Source organism: Mastomys coucha, unplaced genomic scaffold, assembly GCF_008632895.1.
Source record: "Mastomys coucha isolate ucsf_1 unplaced genomic scaffold, UCSF_Mcou_1 pScaffold12, whole genome shotgun sequence".
NCBI lineage: Eukaryota > Metazoa > Chordata > Mammalia > Rodentia > Muridae > Mastomys > Mastomys coucha.
In genome coordinates, this window is record NW_022196894.1 from 48,229,291 (window position 1) to 48,239,824 (window position 10,534).

The 10,534-nt window shown below is 38.5% G+C and overlaps 1 long non-coding RNA gene across 4 annotated transcripts in view; it reads left to right on the forward strand.

Moving 5' to 3' along the window:
• Window positions 1–10,534, forward strand: part of LOC116085976 — an 80,666-nt gene that overhangs the window by 54,411 nt on the left and 15,721 nt on the right. For 2 of the 4 annotated variants that reach the window (XR_004116769.1, XR_004116767.1), the window contains exon 5: window positions 3,775–4,064. The exons of 1 other annotated variant lie outside the window; for it this stretch is intronic. This is a non-coding gene — a long non-coding RNA (uncharacterized LOC116085976). The remainder of the gene's footprint in view (window positions 1–3,774; window positions 4,065–10,534) is intronic. One more of the 4 variants, XR_004116768.1, reaches the window with a different exon arrangement.

Here is a 10,534-nt window from a genome sequence, read left to right on the forward strand (position 1 = left end):
AAAAAAAAAAAAGAATTAAACCTTTAAGAGCCATCACTGGGAAAAATAAATAAATAAAAATAAAAAAAAGTCCCACGGGGGAGGAAAAAAAAGAATAAAAATGTAATCATCTTGAATACATCAGAAATTATTTGATAAAGTTCAATTAACATTCTTTTTTTATGGCAAATACGAATCTGTAAAAAATTTTAAATGTTTTAATTGCATATTTACATTTAAGTATCTAATTAAGAATGCATGTTAAATAAATGCTTATGAATAGGAACAAAAGCCCTATAGACTCACCAGGAGGTAGAATTACTTGTCTTTAATCCTAGCACTCAGGAAGCAGAGGCAGATCTCTGAGTTTGAGGACAGCTTGGTCTACAGAGTGAGTTCCAGGACAGCCAGGGCTACACACAGAAAGCCACTTTCAAAACAACCAAAATGAAAACCAAACCCATCTGATCCAGACTACAGAATCTCTTTTCTCTATAACAACCATAAAAATCGCCCACAGTATCCCGAGGTGAGCTTTGTTTTTCCTTCTGTGTGTAGAAGAACTCTTGAACAGTTTATTTGCCTTTCATGTGTTTGTTTTTCATCTCTTTGCCCTGAACTAGAAGCTGGGGTGGGGGCAGGAACTGTGTCCAGAACTTCATGCGTTCACTAGAAAATTCAAATTATTGCTATGTCATAGTTGGAGTCTAGTATGTGTGTTTTGGTGTTTTGGATTGTCCTAAGTTAAGTGTGTGTGTGCACGTGCACATGTCACAAGAACCGAATTAACATTTATTATGTGAGAAGACTGCATGTTACACACATGGCATGCACTCACTCATAAGTGGATATTAGTCCAGAAGCTTGAAATATCCAAGATACAATCCACAAACCACAAGAAACTCAAGAAGAAGGAAGACCAAAGTGTGGATACTTCGATCCTTCTTAGAAGGCAGAACACAATACTAAGGAGTTGCAGAGACAAACTATGGAGCAGAGACTGAAGGAAGGATAATACAGAGACTGCTCAACCTGGGAATCCTTCCCATATTCAGTCACCAAACCCAGACACTATTGTGGATGCCAACAAGTGCTGGCTGACAGGAGCCTGATATAGCTGCCTCCTGAGAGGATCTGCCAGTACCTGACTAATACAGAAGTGGAGACTCACAGCCATCCATTGAACTGAGCACGGGGTTCCCAAAGAATGAGCTACAGAAAGGACCCAAGGAGCTGAAGGGTTTTCAGCCCCTTAGGACGAACAACAATATGAACTAACTAGTACCCTCAGAGCTCCCAGGGACTAAACCACCAACCAAAGAGTACACATGGTGGGACTCATGGCTCCAGCAGCATATGTAGCAGAGGGTGGAAAGTCGGTCATCAATGGGAGGAAAGGCCCTTGGTCCTGTGAAGATTCTATGCCCCAGTGTAGGGGAATGCCAGGGCCAGGAAGTGGGAGAGGGTGGGGTGGTGGACAGGGGAAGGGAAGAAGGAATAGGGTTTTTTTCGGAGGGGAAACCAGGAAAGGGGATAACATTTAAAATGTAAATTTAAAAAATCTAATAGAAATTATTAGAAAAATGATGAAGGTACCAAGGTCCGGCTTGTTCCTGTACTGAAGGAGCCTGGAGGGATTTAACTAAAGAGAGTTGGGCTCACACATTGAAAAGAGTTCTCATAACAGGATAGAAAGTGTTGTGTTCAGTTTCTCCAGGATGCGTTTCCACCTGGACCAAACAGGCGGCAGCCCAGATGCTCAGGGAGCAGTGTACTGCGTGGGCCGGACGTTCTCTGGGTAAAGCTGCCCAGGACTGTGTTCAGCCTTTTTTTCTAGCAGCAAGAGCCCAAGTCAATCTCTTAATCCCTTTTATCTAGAAAATGGAATTTTAAAAGTGCTGACCCTCTGGGGTTTTTGTGAACACTAAATAAGATATTTAAGGAATCCGACACGGTGCCTGTTCCATATAGTAGTCAGGAATCAATACATGTAATCTATTATTTTTTGCTAGGGTGGATTAGGAAAAACACAGAAAGGTCTATACCCTTTCTGTTAGCAGTGTGGCAAAAATCTTTTCACTTTGATGTTTTCAGATACCTCTTCTTGTTCAGTGTCTATGCACTTGATCTATGCTGTGTCGTACAAGGCCCCGTGATCCCTCAGCTTTGTGCATGTTGCAATGTTAGCCTTTACTTGAGGGCAAAACCTTCCTCCTGCACTTCCTTTTGATCTGCGGAGCCAGCACATCCTTGCTAGTAGTCAAATGACCAGTGAGTTACTATGAAACATAACAAAATATTATTTTAAAGTTGTAGTAAATATCAAGAAGAGGCAAATAGCTTCCAAAGGTGATTATGAATGTAGAGGCCTTTGGTGATTTTAGGAATGACTGCGTATTCTAGCTGGCTGTATGCCTGAATTGCTGCATTGTCTAAAAGAGATGCACTTTTAAAGTTTTCCTTTTTCTAAATGTTAACTATTCCAGTATAAACTTCATATATCTTTTTAAAGACTGGGTCTCCTGTAGCCCAGCATGACTCTACACCCATTACATTTCTATAAAATTTTCTTCTTCTTCTTCTTCTTCTTCTTCTTCTTCTTCTTCTTCTTCTTCTTCTTCTTCTTCTTCTTCTTCTTCTTCTCCTTCTCCTTCTCCTTCTCCTTCTCCTTCTCCTTCTCCTTCTCCTTCTCCTTCTTCTTCTTCTTCTTCTTCTTCTTTTCTTTCCTTTTTTTTTGGTTTTTCGAGACAGGGTTTCTCTGTATAGCCCTGGCTGTCTTGGAACTCATTCTGTAGACCACGATGGCCTTGAACTCAGAAATCTACCTGCCTCTGCTGGGATTAAAGGCATGTGCTACCACTGTCCAGCTCCATAGCTTTAAACTTGACATACTGAACCTCTTGCCTCTCCTTCAGAGATGCTGAAATAATAGCCATGTTGTGTCATGTCCCTTCATCCCTTTGTTGCCCAAGAGAAAGCACTGACTCATTTGTTTGTTTTGAAAAGGAGGTCTTACTATGGAGTCCAGCTATCCTCCCCTTGAACTCATGATCTTCCTTTTTCTCCTTTTATTGAAAGTAGTTTTTTTCACACAATATATTATGGTCTGATTATGGTCTTCCCTCTCCCTACCAGAAGAACCTCCCAGTTCATCCCCATTTCTCCTCATATCCAGTCCTGCACCCTTTCTGTCAATCATCAGAAAACTAACTGGCGTATAAGGAATAATTTAAAAAAAGTACAATAAGATAAAAACAAATCAAAATAGGACAAAACAACCAAACAAGAAAAGAACCAAAGATAAAGCTCAAAACCACACAAAGATGCAGAGACACACACGTTCATACACACAGGGATACCTTAAAAAACCCACGAAAATGAAAGCAGTAATATATATATGCAAAGGACCTGTAAGATAAAGGAAAAAATGGCCTGAGAGATTAAGAACCTCCAGAGATGCTTGTGAGTTTGCTTGCTGTTGGCCATCTACGGCTTAGAATGCAGCCGACCCTTAGGAGTAGACCGTTTCCTCGGTAAGGCACTCTGGAAGAAAGGTAATCTGTAAGAGGCTAGCAACAGAGATAGTGTCTGGGTTAGGGATGGGGGCATGTGTCTGCTTTTTCCTTTCAGTTTGGAACTGAATCTGGCACAGACCTGTGCAGGTCCTCTTGCATGCTGCTGCAGTCTGCGTTTTTATGTGTGCTAGCCCTGTCGTGTCTAGAAGGTTTTGATTCCTTAGAGTCCTCCTCTCTTCTTGCTCTTAACTGTCTCTCTTCCCCCTCTTCTGCCCTAAAGGGAAGGATTTGATGGAGACATCTTCTTGTTCCCTCAGAACCCATAAGGTCTATTTTGGAACTTGGTTAAAGGGTGAACCTTCAGAGCACCATTCTTTCTTGGAAGAAAAATGTAGTGATGATGATAAAATCCAATAGAGGCCACAGATCCTGAACACAAGGACATAAGATATCATCAAGCCCCGTAATCAAATGGACCTGTACTAGTATCTCAGCACGGATGTGGAAGGCCAGAAGGACCTCACCCAGTTATGCTGTTGCCAGTAAATTGAAATGGTACTGAAGCCTCAGGTCAGTCCCTTGGGATTTTATAGTTTCAACCTCTGAGCCCTGCACAGTTTACTCATGGTTTTGACATAGTAGCACTGTCTTAATAGTTAACATGTGAACATTGGAGGATGTTTTTCTGCACTGTGTAAAGGTTATCCCCGTATTATTCACACGCTGATTTCTGAACCGGCAGAGATCTAATTATAGGTTTGGTTTCAGTATCGTTAAGCATCTCCAGCCTTATCATTTTGTAAATATGATAAAAGTTTCCCATCACATTCTGATTGGTTAAAGTAAAAGTCTATGGCCTATAACAAAAAAGCAGAATAGTAAGGTGGGACTTCCTGAGAGAGACTGAACGTCGGATAAGAGTCAAGACATTCAGCCAGCCAAACAGAGAGGAAAATGCAATCCAGGAAGTAAAGAGAGGTAACTAACCAGCCTTGTGCAAAACTTAGATTAGTATAAAAGGGATAATTGAGTTATGTGAGCTAATGGGAAACAATGCCTAGCTACAAGGCCAAAAGCTTGTAAATAAGTAATAGTCTCTGGGTCATTATTTGGGAACTGTGGCAGGCTTAGAAAGACCATGGTTACACCTGAATGCTTAGTCAGAAGGAAGCCATTTGGAACAAAGCAACTAGGAGTGTGGAATACCTCCCACCTCCCTTTCTACACATACCAACTCTGGTTAGGTTTCAATCTTGAAAAGAAACAAAATGACTTGCTTCAATTTTCAAAAGTCATAATTATTTCCATAGGTTTTAGTCTGGGTTTCTGGTCTTCTGGTTCATTCAACACCCACTAAACACTCCATTCATTGTGAGTCAGCATGTGAGGTCTGCGGGCAGTTCACAGCTGATGAATACAAGCCCTGGGATGGCTACCATTGTGTAACACTCTCACCTTCTCTCCCTCTCTCCCTCTCTCCCTTTCTCCCACTCTCCTTCTCTCCTCTCTTCCTCTCTCATTCTCTCTCTCTCTCTCTCTCTCTCTCTCTCTCTCTCTTTTTCTCTCTCTCTCCTCTCTCTCTCCTCTCTCTCTTTTCCAGCCCCCAGAACTTTATGTTTAAATAAATGGCTGCTGTGGTTATCGACTCATCCAAATATGAGAATGTAATGTTATGCCACTGACTCATTGGAGGCTTATTAGTCATCAATAAAACTACTAGAAGATAATGAAAAAGAAGAAAGAGATTATTTTATTTATCTTGAAAAAGCATTTCAAATCATTCAATTTCCAGTAGTAGATGTATGTGTTTTTATTCAGTAATTTTTTTCTATAAGAAGCTTAACCTTTAACTTGGCTTATCTATGATAAATATTTCAGGTATGCTACCTTAAAAAAAAAAAAAGCTCACAGAGTAGACCTTGGGCCTATAGAACTCCAAATAGACTGAAACAGAAAAGAAATTCCTTCCATCACATAATAATCAAAACACCAAATGCACTAAACAAAGAAAGAATATTAAAAGTAGTAAGGGAAAAAGGTCAAGTAACATATAAAGGCAGGCCTATCAGAATTACACCAGACTTCTCCCCAGAGACTGAAAGCTAGAAGATCCTGGGCAGATGTCATATAGACCCTAAGAGAACACAAATGCCAGCCTAGGATACTATACCCAGCAAAATTCTCAATTACCATAGATGGAGAAAACAAGATATTCCATGACAAAACAAAATTTACACAATATCTTTCCATAAATCCAGCCCTACAAAGGATAATAGATGGAAAACACCAACATAAGAAGCAAAACTACACCCTAGAAGAAGCAAGAACATAATATTTCAACAAATCCATACAACATAATTCCACCTCTAGTGACAAAAATAAGAGGAAGTAACAATTACATTTTCTTAATATCTTTTAATATGAAAATTAGTATTACCAATATATCCTAATTGATTGAAATTCAAAAATATGAATAATTAGAAAATTTGTTGGCTGTCATCTGGTGGTCTCTCTAATTTGGTAATTGGAGAAATAGGTCCAATATTGTACACTTTCTGCTTGTTTGTATGTGACAGTATCTGGCTGTGTACCACATAATGGTCTTGAAATCATGCTTCTCCTATCTCAGTCTCTCTATTAGTAGGATTGTTTATTTGATGTTTTTATACTATGGTTTTCAGAACAGCTTACATATTTAAAAATTATTTTATACAGCCAAAAGAAACATAGACAATTAATTTGGGAGGTGGCTTGTGAGAGAACAACAAGAAGTGAGACTGAATGCTTTGCTTGATATTTATAATTATTGTATCAATTTTGAAGAAGAGGACTTTATAAGTTACTCTTTTTCTGAGATGAATGATTTAAAAATCTTCACAGCCAATAAACCAGATTCTTACTCTCACCTAATATCTGTGCCACCCTCCAAGCAGAACCATTGTTCATTGAAACAGTTGGTGAATGACTTCATGGATAGACCATCTTAATACACACACCATTTATGAATGTAACCTCTTCTCCATGGGCTGAGAATGAAGACAATCACTGAAGTCAAATAGCTTTGACCATAGCAGGAAATCTGTATCCAAAAATCGTGCCTACATTTCATTCCTTGTTGCAGCAGAACTGTCAACTCTTAGCTTAGCTATTATGGAAGTAAAATCCTTTGGTGATGTGGGGATCATTGAAGTACAGCCTTATTATAGTGAACTCCAATGTCTAAAAATTGTTCTTATTTTGGGTTTGTACCACAGTAAGAGCCAAGATTTTAAGCTAAAATGAAACCAACTAACAAAAAGACTTTATCTATTTATGTTTGTTTTTTTTAAAAAAAACTAATAGTGATATATTATTTTAAAATATCATACAGTTAATATGTTTGGAGTTATTTAAAATTTACATTGAGAAAAATATGTATATTTTCAGTATTGCTGTAGAGAAGCATCTACATAAGTCTGTTCAATTGATTGATGTTTTATATCAAACAACTTTTATAATACTCATTTTTAATGTTACAATATTTCATAAATTTTCAAGAATATGATAAAATAAAAAAATGAAAGGTATGACAGGTATTGAAGGGGGGGTCTCTTGGAGAAGTTGGGGTACAAAAGGGAAAGAAGAATGTGATGTAGTTCTATTTACTTAAAATATGTTTTTAAATGTTAACATATTTAGATAAATTGAAATTATGTATCTTTTCTTATCATAATGCAAGAAAATTTAATAAAAAAGCTCACAAAATGGTAAATTATAATTTACAATAATTTACAGGGATTACTTTTTGACTTGCCATAAAGCAAGATTATGCATAAATCCTGCAGAAGGAAGTCTTTCTTTGGTCTCTAGACTTATAGGAGGAAAGGAAACTCTCTAGCAATCCGATCCATAAAAAAAAAAAAAAAAAAAATCTGTGATGTAATAGAGTCATGGGTAGTGAATAGAGTTACTATGACAAAAATCCAAAATCAGAGAAAAAGAAATTAAGCCATTGCACTCACCAAGATTGAATTTACTGTCCAAGATCCGTGGATTAAGCTGTGATCTCGGAAAAGGCTAGGGTGAGTCGGTTGCACCAGTTGAATCTTAGAAGAAAGACATTCAGTCCTCTTTAGGTTGATAGTATGTTCAATTTAGGTCCCATTTTCCCCAAAACATTGCCGAATAAGGGCTTACCAAGAAAGAGAAGACGTGGTAGAGCCCCTGTTCCTTGGATGGCTCCCTCATGGCTGACTCTAGGCGTCGAGAAAACAACTGGAAACGAAGCCAACACTTTCACGACTAAAACGAACTTGAAGTGCTGAAGGTGATCCCAGCTTGAGGGCCTCCAAGCACTTGCCAAAATGATAGTAATTACAGCCCAGGATAACAAGAGGCTAAGTTTAAGTTAGGAAAGCTTTTGAACATAATATCTGGTACTCAGTTAAAAAGCATATGAAGTAAGTGAGATGACATCAGAATCGAAAAGAAAAGAGCGTATGATGGAAGAGGCCCTCAGGTGACCCAGGAAATAAGGAGTGAGACAAGCATCCTTTCAAGTAACTATGCTATGTTTAGGATATTTCAGTAGAGATTCCAGAACAATAATATGGAATAGAAAACTCAGTGGTGAGTTTGTCCTCAATGTAGGCCCAGCAGATGAGGGGATTAACCAATCAGAAAGTAGTTTAGAGAACGTTTCCACTTAAAGATGGAAGATAGACTGGAACAACTATGGCACGGTAAGAGTTACACCTAACACCTATATGGTTACAATTACTGGAGAACTGGAATGAGCCAGAAAAATATTTAAGGTAAAATTTACAATTTTAAAAACTGGATTAAAGACATCAAACCATAGATCCAAAGTGTTCTATGATATGAAAGAATAGTAAGGGAAAACAGGATCACATGTGCTACAGCACAATGAAGCTGCTGAAGTGTAACTGGGGCCATGCTACCAAGAATCCAGAAAAAACTTGTTATAAGGCTGAAGTCCTCAAAGTAGGAATAATCATGAAAATGTGAGCTACCCAGATGAAGCCATATCAAGAGAAATTTTTAGCTTCAAATATGTTTATTAGAAAAGGAGAAAGATGAAAATAAAAAATAAACTAAGTCTCTGTCTTTAAAGGTCAGTAAGTAAGTCCAGAAGAATAAGGAAGAATACAATTCATATAGAAAGTAGAAGCCAATGGGGTATTGAAAAAAAAAAAAAAAGATAGGCAGCAGACTTTCGGAAAATGACCAGATTACAAGAAGAGAAAACGAACAGGCCAGGGAGTGACAAAGCCAGTGACAGTGGCCTGGTTTTAGAATGCCAGAGGCTCCCTAGGTTTCTCTAGACTCCTCCCTGGAGCACACAGCACCAGCTAGTCTCTAGGAAGGAACACACCAGGTGGACTCACACCATGGTTGCTAGAGGGAGGTTAAGAAGTGAATATCTTGATGGAGACACTGGCTGTAAACAGTAATTGCAATCTCTGGATTTAGTTAAAGCTTTAATAAAACTGTCTCATCCTGTGACATGCTTACTCCCCCTTTTCAGGCCACAGAGAGTCTTTTAACTCTTTTTCTGCCGGGTTCTAGTGTATGGAGAACCCCAGGTTTTTCAGTGTAGACTATTGGCTCACGGATGCTTGCCTCCCTTCGATCTTGTAAGGGCTTTGTGTTTCTTCCTTTTGATGATTAGTTAGTTGGAAACCCAAGGGACAACTTTAAAGAAATAGGTATTTTTAGAAATTGGGCATGAAGGGAAGAAGGAAAAAAAGTGAAGAAGAGAAGAAGAATGCTTTTCTTTTCCTGGTTTAAGGCATGCAGTTACCATATTCACACATTGAAAGAGTGAACTTTTCTAAATGTCCGTTCTCCTAATCTGATCTATGAGATTGAGTGTAATTTTAATGAAGTAGCTTGACTCCATACATTGTCAGGATCATTAGAAAATTGATATGGTGACACAAGAAGCTAAGGGCCAAGAGTAATCAACTTTCTTAGTAGAAGAAAACTTACTCTACCTGTTATTAAACTTTTTATAAAGTTATAATTATGACCATAATGTAGTGTTGTCACAAGGATGGACTAGTAGATCCATATAAAACAATAATGCACACAACTCTACATATGAGTTTATCTAACTTATCATAAAGAAGGAAATAATAGATCAGTGAAAACAAAGATCCTTCAATAAATATTTCTGGTCAGATGGATAATTATGAATAAAAACTAGTACTTGATCACTATCTGATACCTCCCAATATTAATCCCAGGTGATATAGAATATCAGACTGCTTTAAAAATAATATACAATATTGTCTATAAATAGGAAAGCACATAACTGAGAAGAAAAGATTTATATAATGAAGCACTTTAAAATCAGCAGCATCTATTTTCAAGAGAATAGAGTGGGAATTTACAACATATCATCCAAAATGTGTTCAGAATATATAAAGGGCAAGGGGCAGTGATATGTGATTTTAATACTATACTTAGGAGGCAGAGGCAGGAGTTCAATGCTAGCCAGGGCTATGCAGTGAGAGCCTGTACGAAAAAAATGAGAATACGTAGGGGGTGGTTCTGATGTTTTGATCAGGAATCTACATGTGAACACTGAAGGTCCTTTTCCCCAATTGGTTAATGATCAATCAATAAAGATGCTAGTGGCTAATGATCTGGGCAGAATAGGTGGGACTTCCAGTTTTCTCCACAGGCAAGCTAGCAGATGCAAGGGAGGAGAGAAAGTTTTTGCCATGCATTAGAGGGAGAAGGAGCCACCAGCCATGTGAGATCTAGGGTGGAGTGGTCATTGGCCATGTCCCCAACTGGGCCTGGGCTAGCAGGAGGGATAGTAGAAACATAATTTAGCTGAGGGAAAATTTGGGGGCTGAACAAGGACAAGATAACCTGAGCAACTAAAGATGAGGGCAGATTTAGGGTGCTGAGCTAGGAAAAGAAGGGTTCCATAGCCAAGAGAGGCTTAGAAGAGCACTGCCATTGAGCTAAATCATATAAAGACAAGCTAGTGTGTGTGTGTGTGTGTGTGTGTGTGTGTGTGTGCGCGT